The 14,984-nt window shown below is 41.1% G+C and overlaps 1 non-coding gene across 1 annotated transcript; it reads right to left on the reverse strand.

The window, feature by feature from the left end:
* Window positions 1-1,600: 1,600 nt before the first annotated feature.
* LOC145569629 (small nucleolar RNA R71) lies at window positions 1,601-1,705 on the reverse strand. Its single transcript, XR_014096204.1, has one exon. It is a non-coding gene; the product is annotated as a small nucleolar RNA R71 (small nucleolar RNA).
* Window positions 1,706-14,984: the final 13,279 nt, after the last annotated feature.

Consider the following 14,984-nt stretch of genomic DNA (forward strand, 5'->3'; position numbering starts at 1 on the left):
GCGCTAGGCTAGCATACCGCAGCTAGCAGCCAGCACTAGTGTGCGTGGCTGTGCTAGCATACGGTAGCTAGCAGTCGCACAATTTGTGCGTGGCTTGCTAGTAGCCCGCACCAATGTGCGAGGCATGCTAGCAGGCTGCAGATAGTAGCCCGCACCAATGTGCGAGGCATACTAGCAGGCTGCAGCTAGCAGCGCGCAAATTATGCACGGCGTGCTAGCAGCTAGCCTCGGCCAAGCAGCCCGCACTTGGTACGTGGCTTGCTGGGCCGTAGCACATGGCAGCCCACCTTGGTTGCCTTGGTGCCCAAGTGTGGGTGCCACGTGGCGCAATTTAATTGGGTCTATGGGGTTGAGGTGGTCGGTTATGGGAGTGAGAGTGCGGGAAAGTTTGGTCCCCCCCTCCTCCAAATGGTCCTCACCTACTCCTCCATGTATGCTTGCCACTTGTTGATTTATTACTAGTTTGATATTAATTTTATTTTAGCTTTAAAATAAAATGGGAAGATCAAATTCTCCCACATTGATAGGAGAGATTTTCACACTCTTGCATTTCCCTATAAATACTCAACTTGGGGTATTGGGAAAAGCACTTGAGTAAGAGTTGGAAAAGCCATCACTAGTAGTAAAAACCTTTGAACTCAAGAGTTGAAAAAGGCATCACCTTTGTGAAAACCTTTGAACTCAATTACTCGTGTTTTGGTCGGGCCTTGCTTACTCCAAGGCATTGGACCTAGTCGGTGTTCGAGTTGTGGGTGGACTTCCGTTGGAGGTCGTCGTATTTTCGAGGCTAGCTTTCGAAGTAAGAGCCCCTCAAGGTCGGGCGAAGCACGCGTCAAAGGTATAATTATTATCTTAATCTTGTCATTAAGTTAATTATGTTTATAGTTTTATTTATTGCAAGGGCGGTCTTGGTTTCGGGTTTGTTTCCGCAATGAGTTGGACTCACCAAACCCCAACAATTTTTGCTATTGTTAAAGTCATTTTATTTGCCTTTCTTTTTTGTTTTGTTCGCTTTATTCTACTTGTCATTGCTAATTGTTTTCTTAGCTTTGGTGGATGCTTAGGAGATCTCAATGTCCGCCCACACATAACATTGACCACGAGATTGACTGAACATTAAGACAAGTCCGTACGCTTTATTGAGAAGAGGGAAGAAGTCTTGGTTCTATTGTTGATAGTGGGAGTGACTCTTATTCTTCAAGTGCTCAAAGTGAGACAATGGCGGGAGAAGAGGATGAAGCTTTGTTTCGTGTGTTTGGAAATCCGGAGGATTGTGAGCTCACGGGAGGGATCTTGGTTCCCGTCACGGAAACCAACTTTATCATTCATCCCCAATACACAAGGATGGTATAAGGGGAGCAATTTTTGGGTTCTCCAAGTGAAGATCCCATTGAGCACCTTGATAGATTTCTCGAGCTATGTGCCATGATTCAAACCAGTCAAGTTTCTCAAGACGACATTCGAATGCATCTATTTCGCCAATCTCTTTTGGGTAGAGCTAAGAAGTGGCTCAAGCAAGTGAGGCCAAATTCTCTCACAACATGGAGAGAGATAGTCAAGGCATTTTTGAAGAGATTCATTTCTGGGGAAAAGACCGCCGAGATGAGAAGGAAGATTGCATCATTTGAACAAGAAACGGATGAGAGTCTTAGTGAAGCTTGGAAAAGATTCAAGGAGTTGGTACAAGCATGTCTTCACCATGAATACAATCAAAGCTTGCTCATGCGATTCTTCTATGATGGATTGGAACCTATGTCTAGAGCTAACTTGGATGTGGGGGCGGGTGGACAATTGATCAAGATTCCCTAAAACCAAGTTGAGGCAACGATCGAAGAAGTGGCGAAGAACTACTCTTGGGGTGGTAGAAGGAGGAGTACACCAAAGAAAAGTGGGATGTATGAATTAGAGAAGGTTGATTAATTGCAACATCAAATAGAGCTTTTGACCAAGGGGCTTCCAAAGTTGAATACAAGTGTTAATTTTGGGGCAAGATCCTCTCAAGTCAATTCCTTCTCATGTCAAAATTGTGGTGGTACAAACCACGATACATCTTATTGTGGAGGCCTGAGCCCCGAACATGTTGCGGCTTACAAATCAAGGCAAGATGGATTTAGGGAAAGTGGTGGAGGAGTAGCTTGGAGACAACCACAACTTGGATTTGCACCTCAACCTCAATAATGGGGGCAACAAGCCCAACCATCATACAATTCCAACCCGCAATATCAAAACTCACCTCCACCTCAAAACCAAAACCCAAAGGGTAACTACCCAAGAAACAACCAATACAACAACCAAAACCAATACAACAATCAAAATCAAGGGTCTCAAAGGAGTCTAGATCAAGCATCTCAATCCGATTCCACACAAACCCAAATTCTCCGACAACTCCAAGCCATGAATCAACAACTTCAAGCCACTCATAAACAAATGCAAGAAGTCAAAGCTCATAACAAGATGGTTGATTCACAATTAACTCAATTGGTCGAGAGTACCTTTCAACTCACCTTCTACCCTACCCAGGCAACCACAACCTAACCCCTCTCATAACTTGAAACCCGATTCTTGCAAGGCAATTACATTGAGATCGGGCACATCCTATGAAGGGCCTAAAAAGGGAGAAGAGGAAGAAAGTGTAGGGTGGAGAAGAGAGATTGTTACCCAAATGCCTTCCTACTCCAAATTTCTCAAGGATATCTTAAAAAACAAGAGGAAGCTCAATGACAAGATCATTACCCTTCCTCATCAAGTTAGTGCACTCGTTTCACACAAGATGCCAAAGAAAGAGAAGGACTCGGGAAGCTTTACTTTACCGGTTAAGATCTATAACATGGAACCTAGGGGTGCCTTGGCGGATCTAGGAGCAAGTGTTAGCTTAATTCCCCTCTCCATTGCACAAAAGCTTAATATTGAAATGATCCCCACAAGAAAAACAATTCAACTAGCCGACCGCTCGGTCAAGCTTCCTTTTGGTGAACTTGAAGATGTTCCTATCCAAGTTGGGCATATCTATGTGCCATGTGATTTTGTAGTGATGGATATGGAGGAAGATGTTGATACTCCTTTGATCTTGGGACGTGAAGCTCTTAAAACCTTGGGGGCGGTCATCAATTGCAAGAACAACACCGTTACATGTGAGGTGGCCGATGAGAAGATTGTCTTTGAGTTATCCAAGTTACTCAAAACCCCCATGGCTGAGAAATGCTACCGATTCGATGTTGTTAATGAGGAGTTAGATCGTTTGGGGAGGGTAGTGATGAGGCCGCAAGATCCAATGATTGAAGCTCTTACTTGCAAGGAATAGTTTCATTCACAAGAGGCTAGAGAATTTGTCATGGTTATGGAGGAAACCTCGAAGGTGGATGAGGTTGAACAAGAAGTGGAAATCGAGCTTGAACAAGAAGAGGAGAAAATGGAGAAGAGTTTTACGCCTTCTCCCAAGGTAGAACTCAAACCCCTTCCCCCTTCTTTAAAATATGCTTTTTCTTGACAATGAGGGAAAATACCCAATTATCGTCAATGCTAACCTTGAGGGACTTCATTTGGAAAAATTGCTTGATATTTTGAGAAAATATAAAGATGTGATAGGGTATAGCATTAATGATATCAAGGGTATTAGCCCTTCTTCGTGCATGCGTCGTATTCATCTTGAGGATGATCAATCCACCTCAATTGAACCTCAAAGTAGGTTGAACCCCAACCTCCAAGAGGTTGTCAAGAAAGAGATTTTGAAACTACGTGAAGCGGGCATCATTTATGCTATCTCCGATAGCAAATGGGTTAGCCCGGTTCATGTAGTTCCAAAAAAAGGTGGAATGACCATCGTCAAAAATGAAGGAGGAGAGGAAATTTCCACCCGGACGGTGACCGAGTGGAGGATATGTATTGATTATAGGAGATTGAACAAAAATACAAAGATGGACCATTTTCCTCTCACATTCATGGACCAAATGTTGGAAAGACTTTCTCACCATGATTTCTTTTGCTTCTTTGATGGGTACTCTGGATTTTTCAAATCCTTATCCATCCAAGTGACCAAGAGAAAAATACTTTCACATGTCCATATGTGATGAGTGACATTTATGTCACTCCTAGGATAGTGTTTATGCCTTGTTTTAGCTTGTCTTAGGGTGTTTTGTAGTTGTTTTGTTCAAATAATGCGTGCATACATGTCTCGATGTGATTTTAATGAAATCGCGTATATTGTTGTATGCTTGCCTTCATTGTGTGTTTGCACCGTTCCCTATACCTTATTGCTTCCCTTGGTGTTTGTGCTTAGGTATTTGAAGTCTTGGATTGCAAAGAAGAAGCCAAGGAAGCATGAGAGAAGAATCGAAGAAAGCAAGGTGCAAGGGCGCAAATAATGTGCGGGCGCGCAGCCCTGTGAGAACCCGCGCAAAATTGGCGAAATTGCAGAATCGAGGCAGAAAGTTTTGCGCGGCCTGTGCGCGACATGTGCGCGGGCGCACACCCACACCGTGCGGGCGCGCACACCTAAGAACTAGCCGCGCAACCCACAAATGCGCGGGCGCGCAGCTACTTTGCGCGGGCGCGCAGGCTGCTGCGAGGGAGCGCAGGCCGCTGCGAGGGCGCACAGACCGCTGCGAGGGCGCACGCGCGGGCGCACAGCTACCATGCGCGGGCGCACAGATCCTTGCGCGGGCGCACAGCGGGTCCAGTTCAGCGTTTTTGCGCGATTCTTTATATATTGCGGGGCTTGTTTTGTAAAAGAGAACTTCATTCTTTTAGATCTTTTTCCCTAGTTTTAGGAGAGCTTTTCTCTCTAGGTTTAGCTTAGGATTAGAGTAGTTTAGAGAGAGAAAGTGAGGGTTTCACCATTGTTGAGCTTGGATTTTGAAGAAGAAGATTGATCATCTTGTTTGTAGACTTTCATCTTCAATCAATGGGAATCTCTAACTCTCTCTCCTCTATTTTTATTATTTTATTTTGATTATTGTTTTTGTTGTTGGTATTGCTTGTTAATCATGTTGATTCTTGATTATTTGTTGATTAATCTTGTTGTTATCATGATTAGTGAGTAATTTCCCCATTAAGGGGATGGTTGTGGTGTAGTTGGATCTTGAGAATGTTCAAGGGTTTGGAATTGATTTATTGTGATTAAAGTCTTTATATGCTTGATGTTCTTCAATCTACTTGCAAAATGCATGTTGTTAGTTGATTGGGAGTGAATCTTTGCTAACATGAAACGGAAGTTGACTTAGTTAAGGTTCATTTATATCGATTGTTATTTGATAGTACCTCCTAGTATATGGTTCTAATGTGGAAACATAGAGGCTATGTTAGGAGAAGCCGATTATCCCCGGAAGGCGGTTAGATTGGACCTTACTTCGATATTCGAGCATGTTTAGTTCATAATTAATTCAACTCCTATGCCTTTGTTTATGTTCAAGTGAATGCTACTCCTAGACCATTTCCCTTAATGTTTTATTTCTTGTTTTAGCACATTTAGACTTTAGTTATTTTTCTCCTATTCCGGACTAGCTTAATTGTCGATAACATTTGGTGGTGTTTATCCGTTCTCTGTGGTTCGACCCCTATGCTTGCCTTATACTCGTATTAGGTTTGTTTAGGTTGTATAAATTGTATTTGATCTAGGTGTAGTCGTTTGACGACGCGATTATTCCCTTGTCAATATGGAACATTTGCATACCGAAGGATGCCATTTGGGTTATGCAATGCTCCTTCAACTTTCCAACGTTGCATGACTTCTATTTTCTCTGAGATGCTTGAAAAAGAAATTGAGGTATTCATGGATTATTTTAGTGTTGGTGGCTCGTCTTTTGACAATTGTCTTTATAATCTTGAAAAAGTTTTGAAAAGGTGTCAAGAGACGAGTTTGGTTTTGAATTGGGAAAAATGCCACTTTATGGTTGAGGAGGGTATTGTCCTTGGCCATAAAGTTTCAAAGAAGGCATTGAGGTTGATTCGGCCAAAGTTTCGGTGATTGTAAAGTTGCCCCCTCCCACCTCCATCACGGGAGTGAGAGATTTTCTTGGGCATGCCGGTTTTTACCGGAGGTTCATTAAAGACTTTTCATCAATCGCCAAACCTTTGACCGAATTATTCAAAAAGGATGTTGTTTTTAACTTCAATAAGGCTTGCCTTGAGGCGTTTCACAAGCTCAAGGAAGCTCTCATTTCCTCTCCCATTGTGCAAGCTCCGGATAAGAGCTTGCCTTTTGAGCTAATGTGCGATGCTAGTGACTTTGCAGTAGGTGCCGTGCTTGGGCAAAAGAAAGAAGGAAGATCATATGTCATCTACTATGCAAGTAGAACGCTCGATGAAGCTCAAACGAATTACAGTACAACGGAAAAGGAAATGTTAGCGATGGTGTTTGCATTTGACAAGTTTTGATCTTTTCTTATTTAATCTAAGGTGATTATGTACACGGATCATATAGTGATCCGATATCTAATGACTAAGAAGGAAGCAAAGCCACGACTTATCCGTTGGGTTCTCTCCCTGCAAGATTTTCACATGGAAATGAGGGACAAAAAGGGAGCGGAGAACTACGTAGCGGATCATTTGTCTAGGCTTCCTTTTGAGAACAAGGAAGATGTGCCAATCAAAGAGGAAATGGGATTTGAAACTCTTATGGCTTAGGCCTCGGCATCTAGCCCATGCTATGCCGATATAACAAATTTTCTTGCTTGTGGGGTCATTCCCCCAGAACTCTCTTCTCAACAAAAGAAACGGTTTTTCAAGGAGGCGAAGAGATACTTTTGGAATGACCCATACCTTTTCAAACAATGTGGAGATGGCCTTTTTCGTAAATGTGTACCGGATCATGAAATTGGTGAAATTCTTGAGCATTGCCACTCGTTGCCATGTGGAGGTCATGGCGGAGTTGACAAGACGGTGGCAAAGATTTCCCAATCCTCTTGTGGTGGCCGACGATGCATAAGGATGCTTGCAAGTTTGTGTTGAGCTGCGATAGGTGTCAAAGAAGTGGTGGCATAACCAAGAGAGATGAAATGTCTCAAAAAAACATTTTGGAAGTTGAGCCTTTTGATGTGTGGGGTGTCGACTTTATGGGGCCTTTTGTTTCCTCTTGCGGGAATTTATATATCTTGGTAGCGGTTGATTACGTAACTAAGTGGATTGAAGCCATACCTTCTCCTACTAATGATCATAAGGTTGTGCTAAAGCTTTTAAAGAAGATCATTTTTCCTCGATTTGGGGTTCCAAGGGTGTTAATTAGTGATGGAGGCTCCCATTTTGCCCAAAAGCAATTTGAAGCTTTTCTCAAGAGATATGGAGTTCATCACAAAGTTGGTCTTCCCTATCATCCTCAAACTAAAGGAAAAGTGGAGGCGTCGAATAGAGAGATTAAGAATCTCCTTGAAAAGATGGTAAACAAATCGAGGAAACATTGGTCGCTCAAACTCGATGACACGCTGTGGGCTCTTAGAATGGCATACAAGACTCCTATTGGTACGACCCCTTATCGGTTAGTCTATGGGAAGCCTTGTTATTTGCCGGTGGAATTGGAATATAAATCTTGGTAGGCTATTAAGGAGCTAAACATGGATATGTGGTTGGCCGGAGAAAAGAGATTGCTCAAGCACAATGAACTTGAGGAGCTTAGATATGACGCATATGAAACTCAAGGATTTACAAGGAGAAGACCAAAAATTAGCAAGACCAACATATAAGAAACAAGAGGTTTAAGGTTGGAGATAAGGTGTTGCTTTTCAACTCAAGGCTTCGTTTGTATATGGGAAATCTCAAGTCCAAATGGTTGAGGCCTTTTGTGGTATCAAAGACTACTTCTTATGGTTCTTTTGAGTTAGATGCAGACGGAAACAAGTTTATGGGTAATGGTCATCGATTGAAGCACTATTTTTGCAAGGAAGAAGTTGGTCTCATTGAATGTTTAAGGCTTGATCCTTTGGATCCCAAGCCTTCCTCCTTCATGAAACTTTTATCATGGTCAAGCTAGTGACCTCTTAAAGAAGCGCTTCTCGGGAGGCAACCCGAGTTTCTTTTACTTTTAATTTTGTGTTTTTATGGTTTAGATTAATTTTGGAATTTGAATATATGAATTTTGTGTTGTTTTCTTTTGTAGGGTGGAAGTTGAATTGAGAAACGTGGCTAACTGAAGGAAAAGGATCGAATTTCACTCCTCAAAACAGCCTAGAGGAGCGGCCGCTCCAAAGGAGAGGAGCCCGCTTTACTGCTGGAGCGCCCGCTCCATTAGGTAACTTTTTTTTTTCATATTTTCGGCAGATTGCTGGAGCGGCCGCTCCCACCTGAAGGAGCGCCCGCTCCGTATCAAGAGGAGCGGCCGCTCCTAACACGAGGAGTGGCTGCTCCTAACACGAGGAGCGCCCGCTGAATACGATTTCAGCTAAAAAATCGAATTTTAAGGCCGATTTACCCTCTTTCCCCTCATTCCCTCACTTCTCTTTCTCACTCAAACCCTAATCCCCCCCATCTACCTTCATTCCTCACACTTTCTTCACAAATTTCTTGCAAATTCACATCAGTTCCATCAATTTACACCTTATTCCATCACCAACTTGCTACTTTCCTCCATTGTTGACGAGATCGACAAATTTCCAACCAAGTGGGTCTTTAATTTTTGCTTGATTTTGGAGCAATTTGGTATGATTTACTTACTCTTCTTCACTTTATTGTTGATTTTGTGAGTATAATTAGCCATATTGTTGTTTAATTTGTGAATTGAAGATTTTTATTTCATGGATTATATGACAATTTCTTAGTTTCATGTACTACTTATGTGAGAGCACTTGAATGAAGCTAAAATTGTGTAGTATGTGATTAGTTTGTCATATTTGGGTTACCTTGCTTGTTGGATGATGTTTAGAGGAAAATTCCCTTGCAATTGTTCACACTAATATTGTTGAGTTTGGTTTGGTTTGGTTTGGAAATGTGATAATAGTATGACATTATTCAAGGGGAAGTAGTTTGATGGTGAATTGGCTTCTTGTGTTGGTGAAATTCGGTTTGGTTTGTTACATTGGTAATTATATGGTGCTCATATCTCCTTAATCACTTGATTTTTGTATAATAGATCCTTGGAAGTGATTTTGAACTTAATCATGTGTTCGCAATTTTCCTAAAATTATTTATGGAGTAGTTCTTATGACACCATGTAATGCCTTATTTGGGTGGTTGATGTGAATTTACCAAATAAAGATTGTGAGATTAATTTTTGAAGTTGGATTTTTGGTTGTTGTAGTTACTTGTTCTACGGAAAACATTTTGATAAGTTGTTTGTTGTTGCTATAATCATGTCTCGCCGATTTAGAGATTTGTTGTCGGGTTCTTCTTCCCGAAAGTCTCAAAAAGCCTCTTCCTCCCAAGCACCATCCAAGTTTACTTCAACGCCTAACCCTCCCCAACCAAACAAAGTTCAATTCGGTTCTCAATTTTAAAGCAAATGCTATGAGGAACTGTCTAAGCGCCATGTTCGCTCCACAAGATTCTACGACAAGTCCTGTTGTCAAATATTGGGTTTTGACGTGGATATCCTAGACATGGCGAAATCTTTGGGTTGAGATTCATTCCTCTCTATCACGGTTCCTTCTGCTTTCACCAATACTCCTGATGACGAACCTAAGCCTCCTTACACCTACCGTGAACTTACATTGGAGTTCCTCTCTTCTTTTCAACTCCAAACTACAGAGAGACGAGGTGTAAAGGAGCTCGAGATCCATTTTCGAATATTTAACAAGCAAAGGAAGATCACCTTAAAGGAGTTAAATAACATATTTAGGTGGGATCCGGAGAATCCCATCCATAGGGTGAATGATAGAATTTGGGAAGGGTATGTGGAACAAGAGTGGTGGAACACTATCACCCAAGGGACTACAAAATTTCGCTCACGCTCGACAAAGGCGACGGAAATCATCCATCCGGCCCTTCGCTACTTTCATAGGATGATGGTGTATGCTCTTTTCTCGCGATAAGAGCTTGGAAAGGTGAATCAAGAGGAGCTCACAATGCTATGGTTGGCCACCGATGGATATCTCAACTATGATCCAAAGGTCAATTCGGTGCCATCCTTGCCGACCGGTTCCATGAAACAAAGTTAGGGACTTCCCTTACCGGCGACATTCAATGCGACGGTATGATCACGTGGATAGCATATAAGCTCGGCTTTGGAGAGGAGTTGGCTAAGCTAACCCCAGTTGATGAGGTTCCTTATTTGAACCTTGGCGCTCTCAAACAAGTCGGGATGATACGCGAGGTTGCTTGTCATGTTGGTGGTGTAGATGCGCGGATTTGGATGGTCCGCGATATATCATGGTGCGCACTACCCAACCCTTTTATCTCCAACGAGCACCTGGATGACGTGAATCAATGGCAAGTTCCCCGCTACAACATTTGTGAGCTCTTTTGGACTAAAAGGGAGCAAGATCCCAAACATTCTCGTCACCATCATTAGCAGCAACAACAGATACAACAACATCAGCAGCAGCAACAACAACAGCAACAACAATAACATCAGCAAGATCATCATCAACAACATTTTGAGCATCATCAGTTTCAATTTGGGGAAGGATTCCGACCTTTGCACGTCCCCTCCTTTAGTGAGGGAGGTATGAATTCTTCCACTTCCCCTTTTAATATTGAAACTGCTTTTCAAAATCTTAGCTTGCAAGTAAGCCGGTTGGCGGAGGCCGCCGATGGTTATGGGGTTTACAAATGCCAATATTTATGATTGGCATGTAAACCAAGGGAATTTCGGCCCTCCCGTGAACTATCCCTATTTTTCGCCGCAACAAGGGCCGGTTCCTTCTTGTGAGGAACTGCATATCGACGGGATTCCCCGTCAACCGACTTAGCCTTAGGATCAGACTGTTGGAGCGGCCGCTCCCACCTGAAGGAGCGCCCGCTCCCACCTATAGGAGCGCCCAGGTCGTTGATTATGTTTTGACCCTGTAGAGTGCCCGTCCCCCCCCCCCCCCCCCCCCCCGTGCGATGGAGTGGCCGCTCCATTAGGTATTTCATACCCTTATGGATGTAATGAGAGGATTATTCAGATTTTAACCTTAATCTAGAGAGAGAAAGTAGCTTATTCTTCAAGTTTTCTTCATTGTATTCAAGATTTTGTTCAAGGTTATTTTCAATGCAAAAGTTTCAAGCTTTCCTCTTTAATCAAGTTCCTCTTTAGTAATCTCTTATCCTTCCTTTTAGTTTGATTTATTTGCTTTGTTATTGCTTATTTTATCTATCTCTTTAGTTGAACTTGTTGGTATTGTTTTTATTAGTTTTCAATCATGTTTAGTTTTGTGTTTATTGAATCCTTATTTTGTTTTCCTATAATAGTTAGTTTCTCTTTCATAGGCTAAGTTTTTTTAGCTAGGGGAAGGGGGTGGAAAAATGTGTCAATGTTGATGACTGATGATGACTTGATTGAAATCATGCCATAAGTTGATGAAATATATGATTTTTAATAGGTTGAGATTATTAGTAGCACATTATTTGATGTCCCCTAATCTAAATGCATGAGAATTATTTTGATTAGACTAAGATCTCTTTTACTTTGATAATTGCATGAAAATGAATTATCAAGGTAGAGTTTTATGTATTGTGCACTCTTAATCTCTTGCCATAATTAGTGAGTAATTGGATGGATGAAAGTGATTCGATTAGAACAAGACTTAGTTCATTGATTTGGTTAAGCAATTGCATGAAAGTGAGTTATTTGAGGAGAGCATAGGATTCTATGGCATGATATTCATGATAATCATCATTGTTCATATATGTTCGATCATGTTTGACACCCCCATACCCCTAGCATTTGTTTATCTTTGGTTAATCCTTTTTGTCTTCCTTTCTTAATTGCTTTAGTTTACTTTATCAAGAAAACCAACAAAAATACTCTCATTTACTCTTGCATTAGTGGATTTGGTGTATAAACTCGTGTGCTTCCTTTGGGTTCGATCCTTTGCTTACCCCTATATTTGTATTAGGGTAGTAAAGTGTTTATAAATTTATAATTTGATTAGGGTAGTAGTCCCAACGACCTACTAACCCACGACTAGTCGTCGACAACAACGACAACAACAACAACAACACCAACAAGATCATCTTCAACAAAAATTTGAGCATTAACAATTGTAATTTGGGGAAGGGTCCCAACATTTGCACGTCCCCTCCTTTAGTAAGGGAGATATGACTTCTTCCACTTCCCCTTTCAATATTGAAAGCGCCTTTCAACATTTAAGCTTGCAAGTTAACCGGTTGACGGAGGCCACCGATGGTCACGGGGTTTACAATGCAAACATTTATTATTGGCATGTAAACCAAGGGTATTTCGACCCTCCCGTAAACTATCCTTACTTTTCGCCCCAAAAAGGGTCGATTCCTTCTTTTGAGGAACTGCATATCGACGAGACTCCCCGTCAACTGGTATGGCCTTATTGGAAAGGGCCATTTTCTCAAGGTGGCCCTCGTGTGGATTACCTCACTTCGAAGGGGTATGACTATCGGGCACCGGGAGATTGTGATTATCGTGGGGACCCCAATTACCCCATGTACACCTCGGAGACCGAGTGATGCCACCTCCTTTTGACCCTCTTTCGGATTGGCAACAAGGGCTATACCGGAATCGTGGTTTTCCACCGGGTTATACAGGTGGATAGGACCCCTATGGCCCTCCTATCAATGTCGACTACGAACGGAGTCCGAGTATAGAAGGATCTAGCTCCTATATGGATGCCTAGAGCCTTCAGGCCTCATTTTTGCTCTTCCCCCCTCTCCCCTTCTATCATTTATTTTCCAACCCAAGACGGTTTTTCGTTCAAGTTGGGGGGTGTTTCATTATTGTTTTTATTCTAAGGGCATGTTTTATGGGGTTTATTCATTGCCAATGAGCACCCATTGCAAGTTTTTCTCATCTTTGTTGATGTTCACTTTCTTTCTCTCTTCTAAAATCAATGTTTTGATGATGTTTTCTTTGTTTTGGCTCTGAAAGCGGAAAATCCAAACTCCTTTTTAATCCAAAACCTTTTTCTTTTCTTTATTTTTCTCTTTTGTAGTTTTATACTTTGCCTTTTGTTTTAATCTTTTTGTATATAACTCTTGCTACTAACCAAATATTTTCTGAGTTGTTTGGATTATGTCATTTGTGTAGGGCTTATCGATGTAATTTCAGGAGATATAAGCAACGGAGCTTCATTTATTATGGAATTGTGATCTTATACGCTTTTGGTGACAAATTTCCTTCTGAACTTTATTTGGATTGGTTGTTTTAGTTTAGGATAGTATAAGAAGAAGTTGAATGGTTCGAGGATGTTTGCATTTGGTTCTAAGGAACCTGGGATCGTTGATGTTGATTTCGAACGATCTCTTGTTTGTCGATTGGGATTTACTTGATTTCTTAAGCCTCGTTTGTGAACCTCTTTGACTTCTTCATTTTTGTTTAGTTTTATTTCTCCTCTTTCTTGTAGCAAACATTACTATGGCAATATCAAATGAATATGTTTTGGAATATGCTTATTCATTTGGACTTGATTGATTTGATAATGAACCTTAAAATGCTTGTTTCTTCCTAGTTGATGATGGAATGCACGGTTTGAGAGTGCTTATGGTTGAGTTAGATAAATTTTAAGCTAAGGTAGCATGGTTAAAAACTCTTGAGGACGTTTGAACCCTTAGTTCACGGGAAAGTGGTAAGCTGGAGTTGCTCCCTTCAGTGGATTTGAAATCCTCTAGTTGGTATTTGCTATTTTCCATCCTTTGTGAGGTTTAATTTGCTCAAGCCTTCATCATTTTTGTTGAGCGGCATTTTAGGATCCTCGGCTATGCATGTCTTAATCCTTTTCTCATTTTTTATTATTTTTCTTTTTATTTAGTTACAAATTTGATTTTCTATTTTGCATAAACTTTCTTGCTAACCAATTTGAGCCTAATGTTTCCCATTCTTGTTTGAACCGCATTACAAACTATACGACTTATGTTCTACCAACCCTTTTAGTTAGTGAAGCATTTGGCGTGTGAGGTTTGAGATTTAAACATATTGAGTTTGAACAAGAATTTTCTTTGGGCATTGGTAAAAAAGCGAAGCATTGCAAGTTGAACTTGATTTGAATAAGCAAGAAAATTTTTTAAAGGAAGAATGAAATTCAGGAAAATCAAATGAAGTTTCAAAGAAAAAGTCGTCCATAGTTAAAAAAGGAAAGGACACTAAACAAAGTTTATTAAAAATAAAAAAAAATAAAAAGAAATACAGAATAATAAAAAAAAGAAGCTTTGAAGTTCTTAACCTTTGAATAATTGTAGTGATGTTATGAAATCTCCATTTAAGGTTATTTGTTTGTGATGTGGTGGTTTTCTTATATATGTTTTTGAGAGATGGCCACTCTTTTGCTTCACTTAGGATTTGCCACCAAATTTTCAAATTATTCCCCACCTTTACCTTTAGCCATGACATTACAACCATAGTAAAGACCCTTAGACTTTAGAGGGGTGAGGTCAAAAACCGGTGGAGGGAGAAGGATTTCAACCCTATGGAGAGAGTATGCATAGTTGAGATGTCGGGATGAACATTTGTTTTCTCAAAATATGTCTTTTTCCAGTTCCTTCATGGAATCATGAGGAGCTAATTAGGGGGTGATTTGAAGCTAGTAGGGAGAACGCAGACCGTTTTGGATGGGGCTAGGGCGGAGAATGAAATCATTAGTTCTCTATGCTTTGCTTAAATTTGTTTCTTTTCAACCATGAGCATCTTAGAACGTGTTTTCCCTCGTTTTATTGAGAAAGGTAGGCATTCTTTGGCGCTTGTCTTTTCTTTTGAGTCCGAATGAAGCATTTTCCACCCTAAAACTTGATTTGTTTTCCTATGCCTTGCCAAGTTATGTCAGCCATTGTAGTGTTTGTTTTTTCTCTTTTCTCTTTTTTCTTGCTCGAGGGCGAGCAAGGGCTTAGTTGGGGGGTGTTTGATAAGTGGTCTCGATGACCACTTTTATGACCCATTTTCCCCTTTATTAAAG

Source organism: Chenopodium album, chromosome 11, assembly GCF_948465745.1.
Source record: "Chenopodium album chromosome 11, dcCheAlbu1.1, whole genome shotgun sequence".
Taxonomy (NCBI): domain Eukaryota; kingdom Viridiplantae; phylum Streptophyta; class Magnoliopsida; order Caryophyllales; family Amaranthaceae; genus Chenopodium; species Chenopodium album.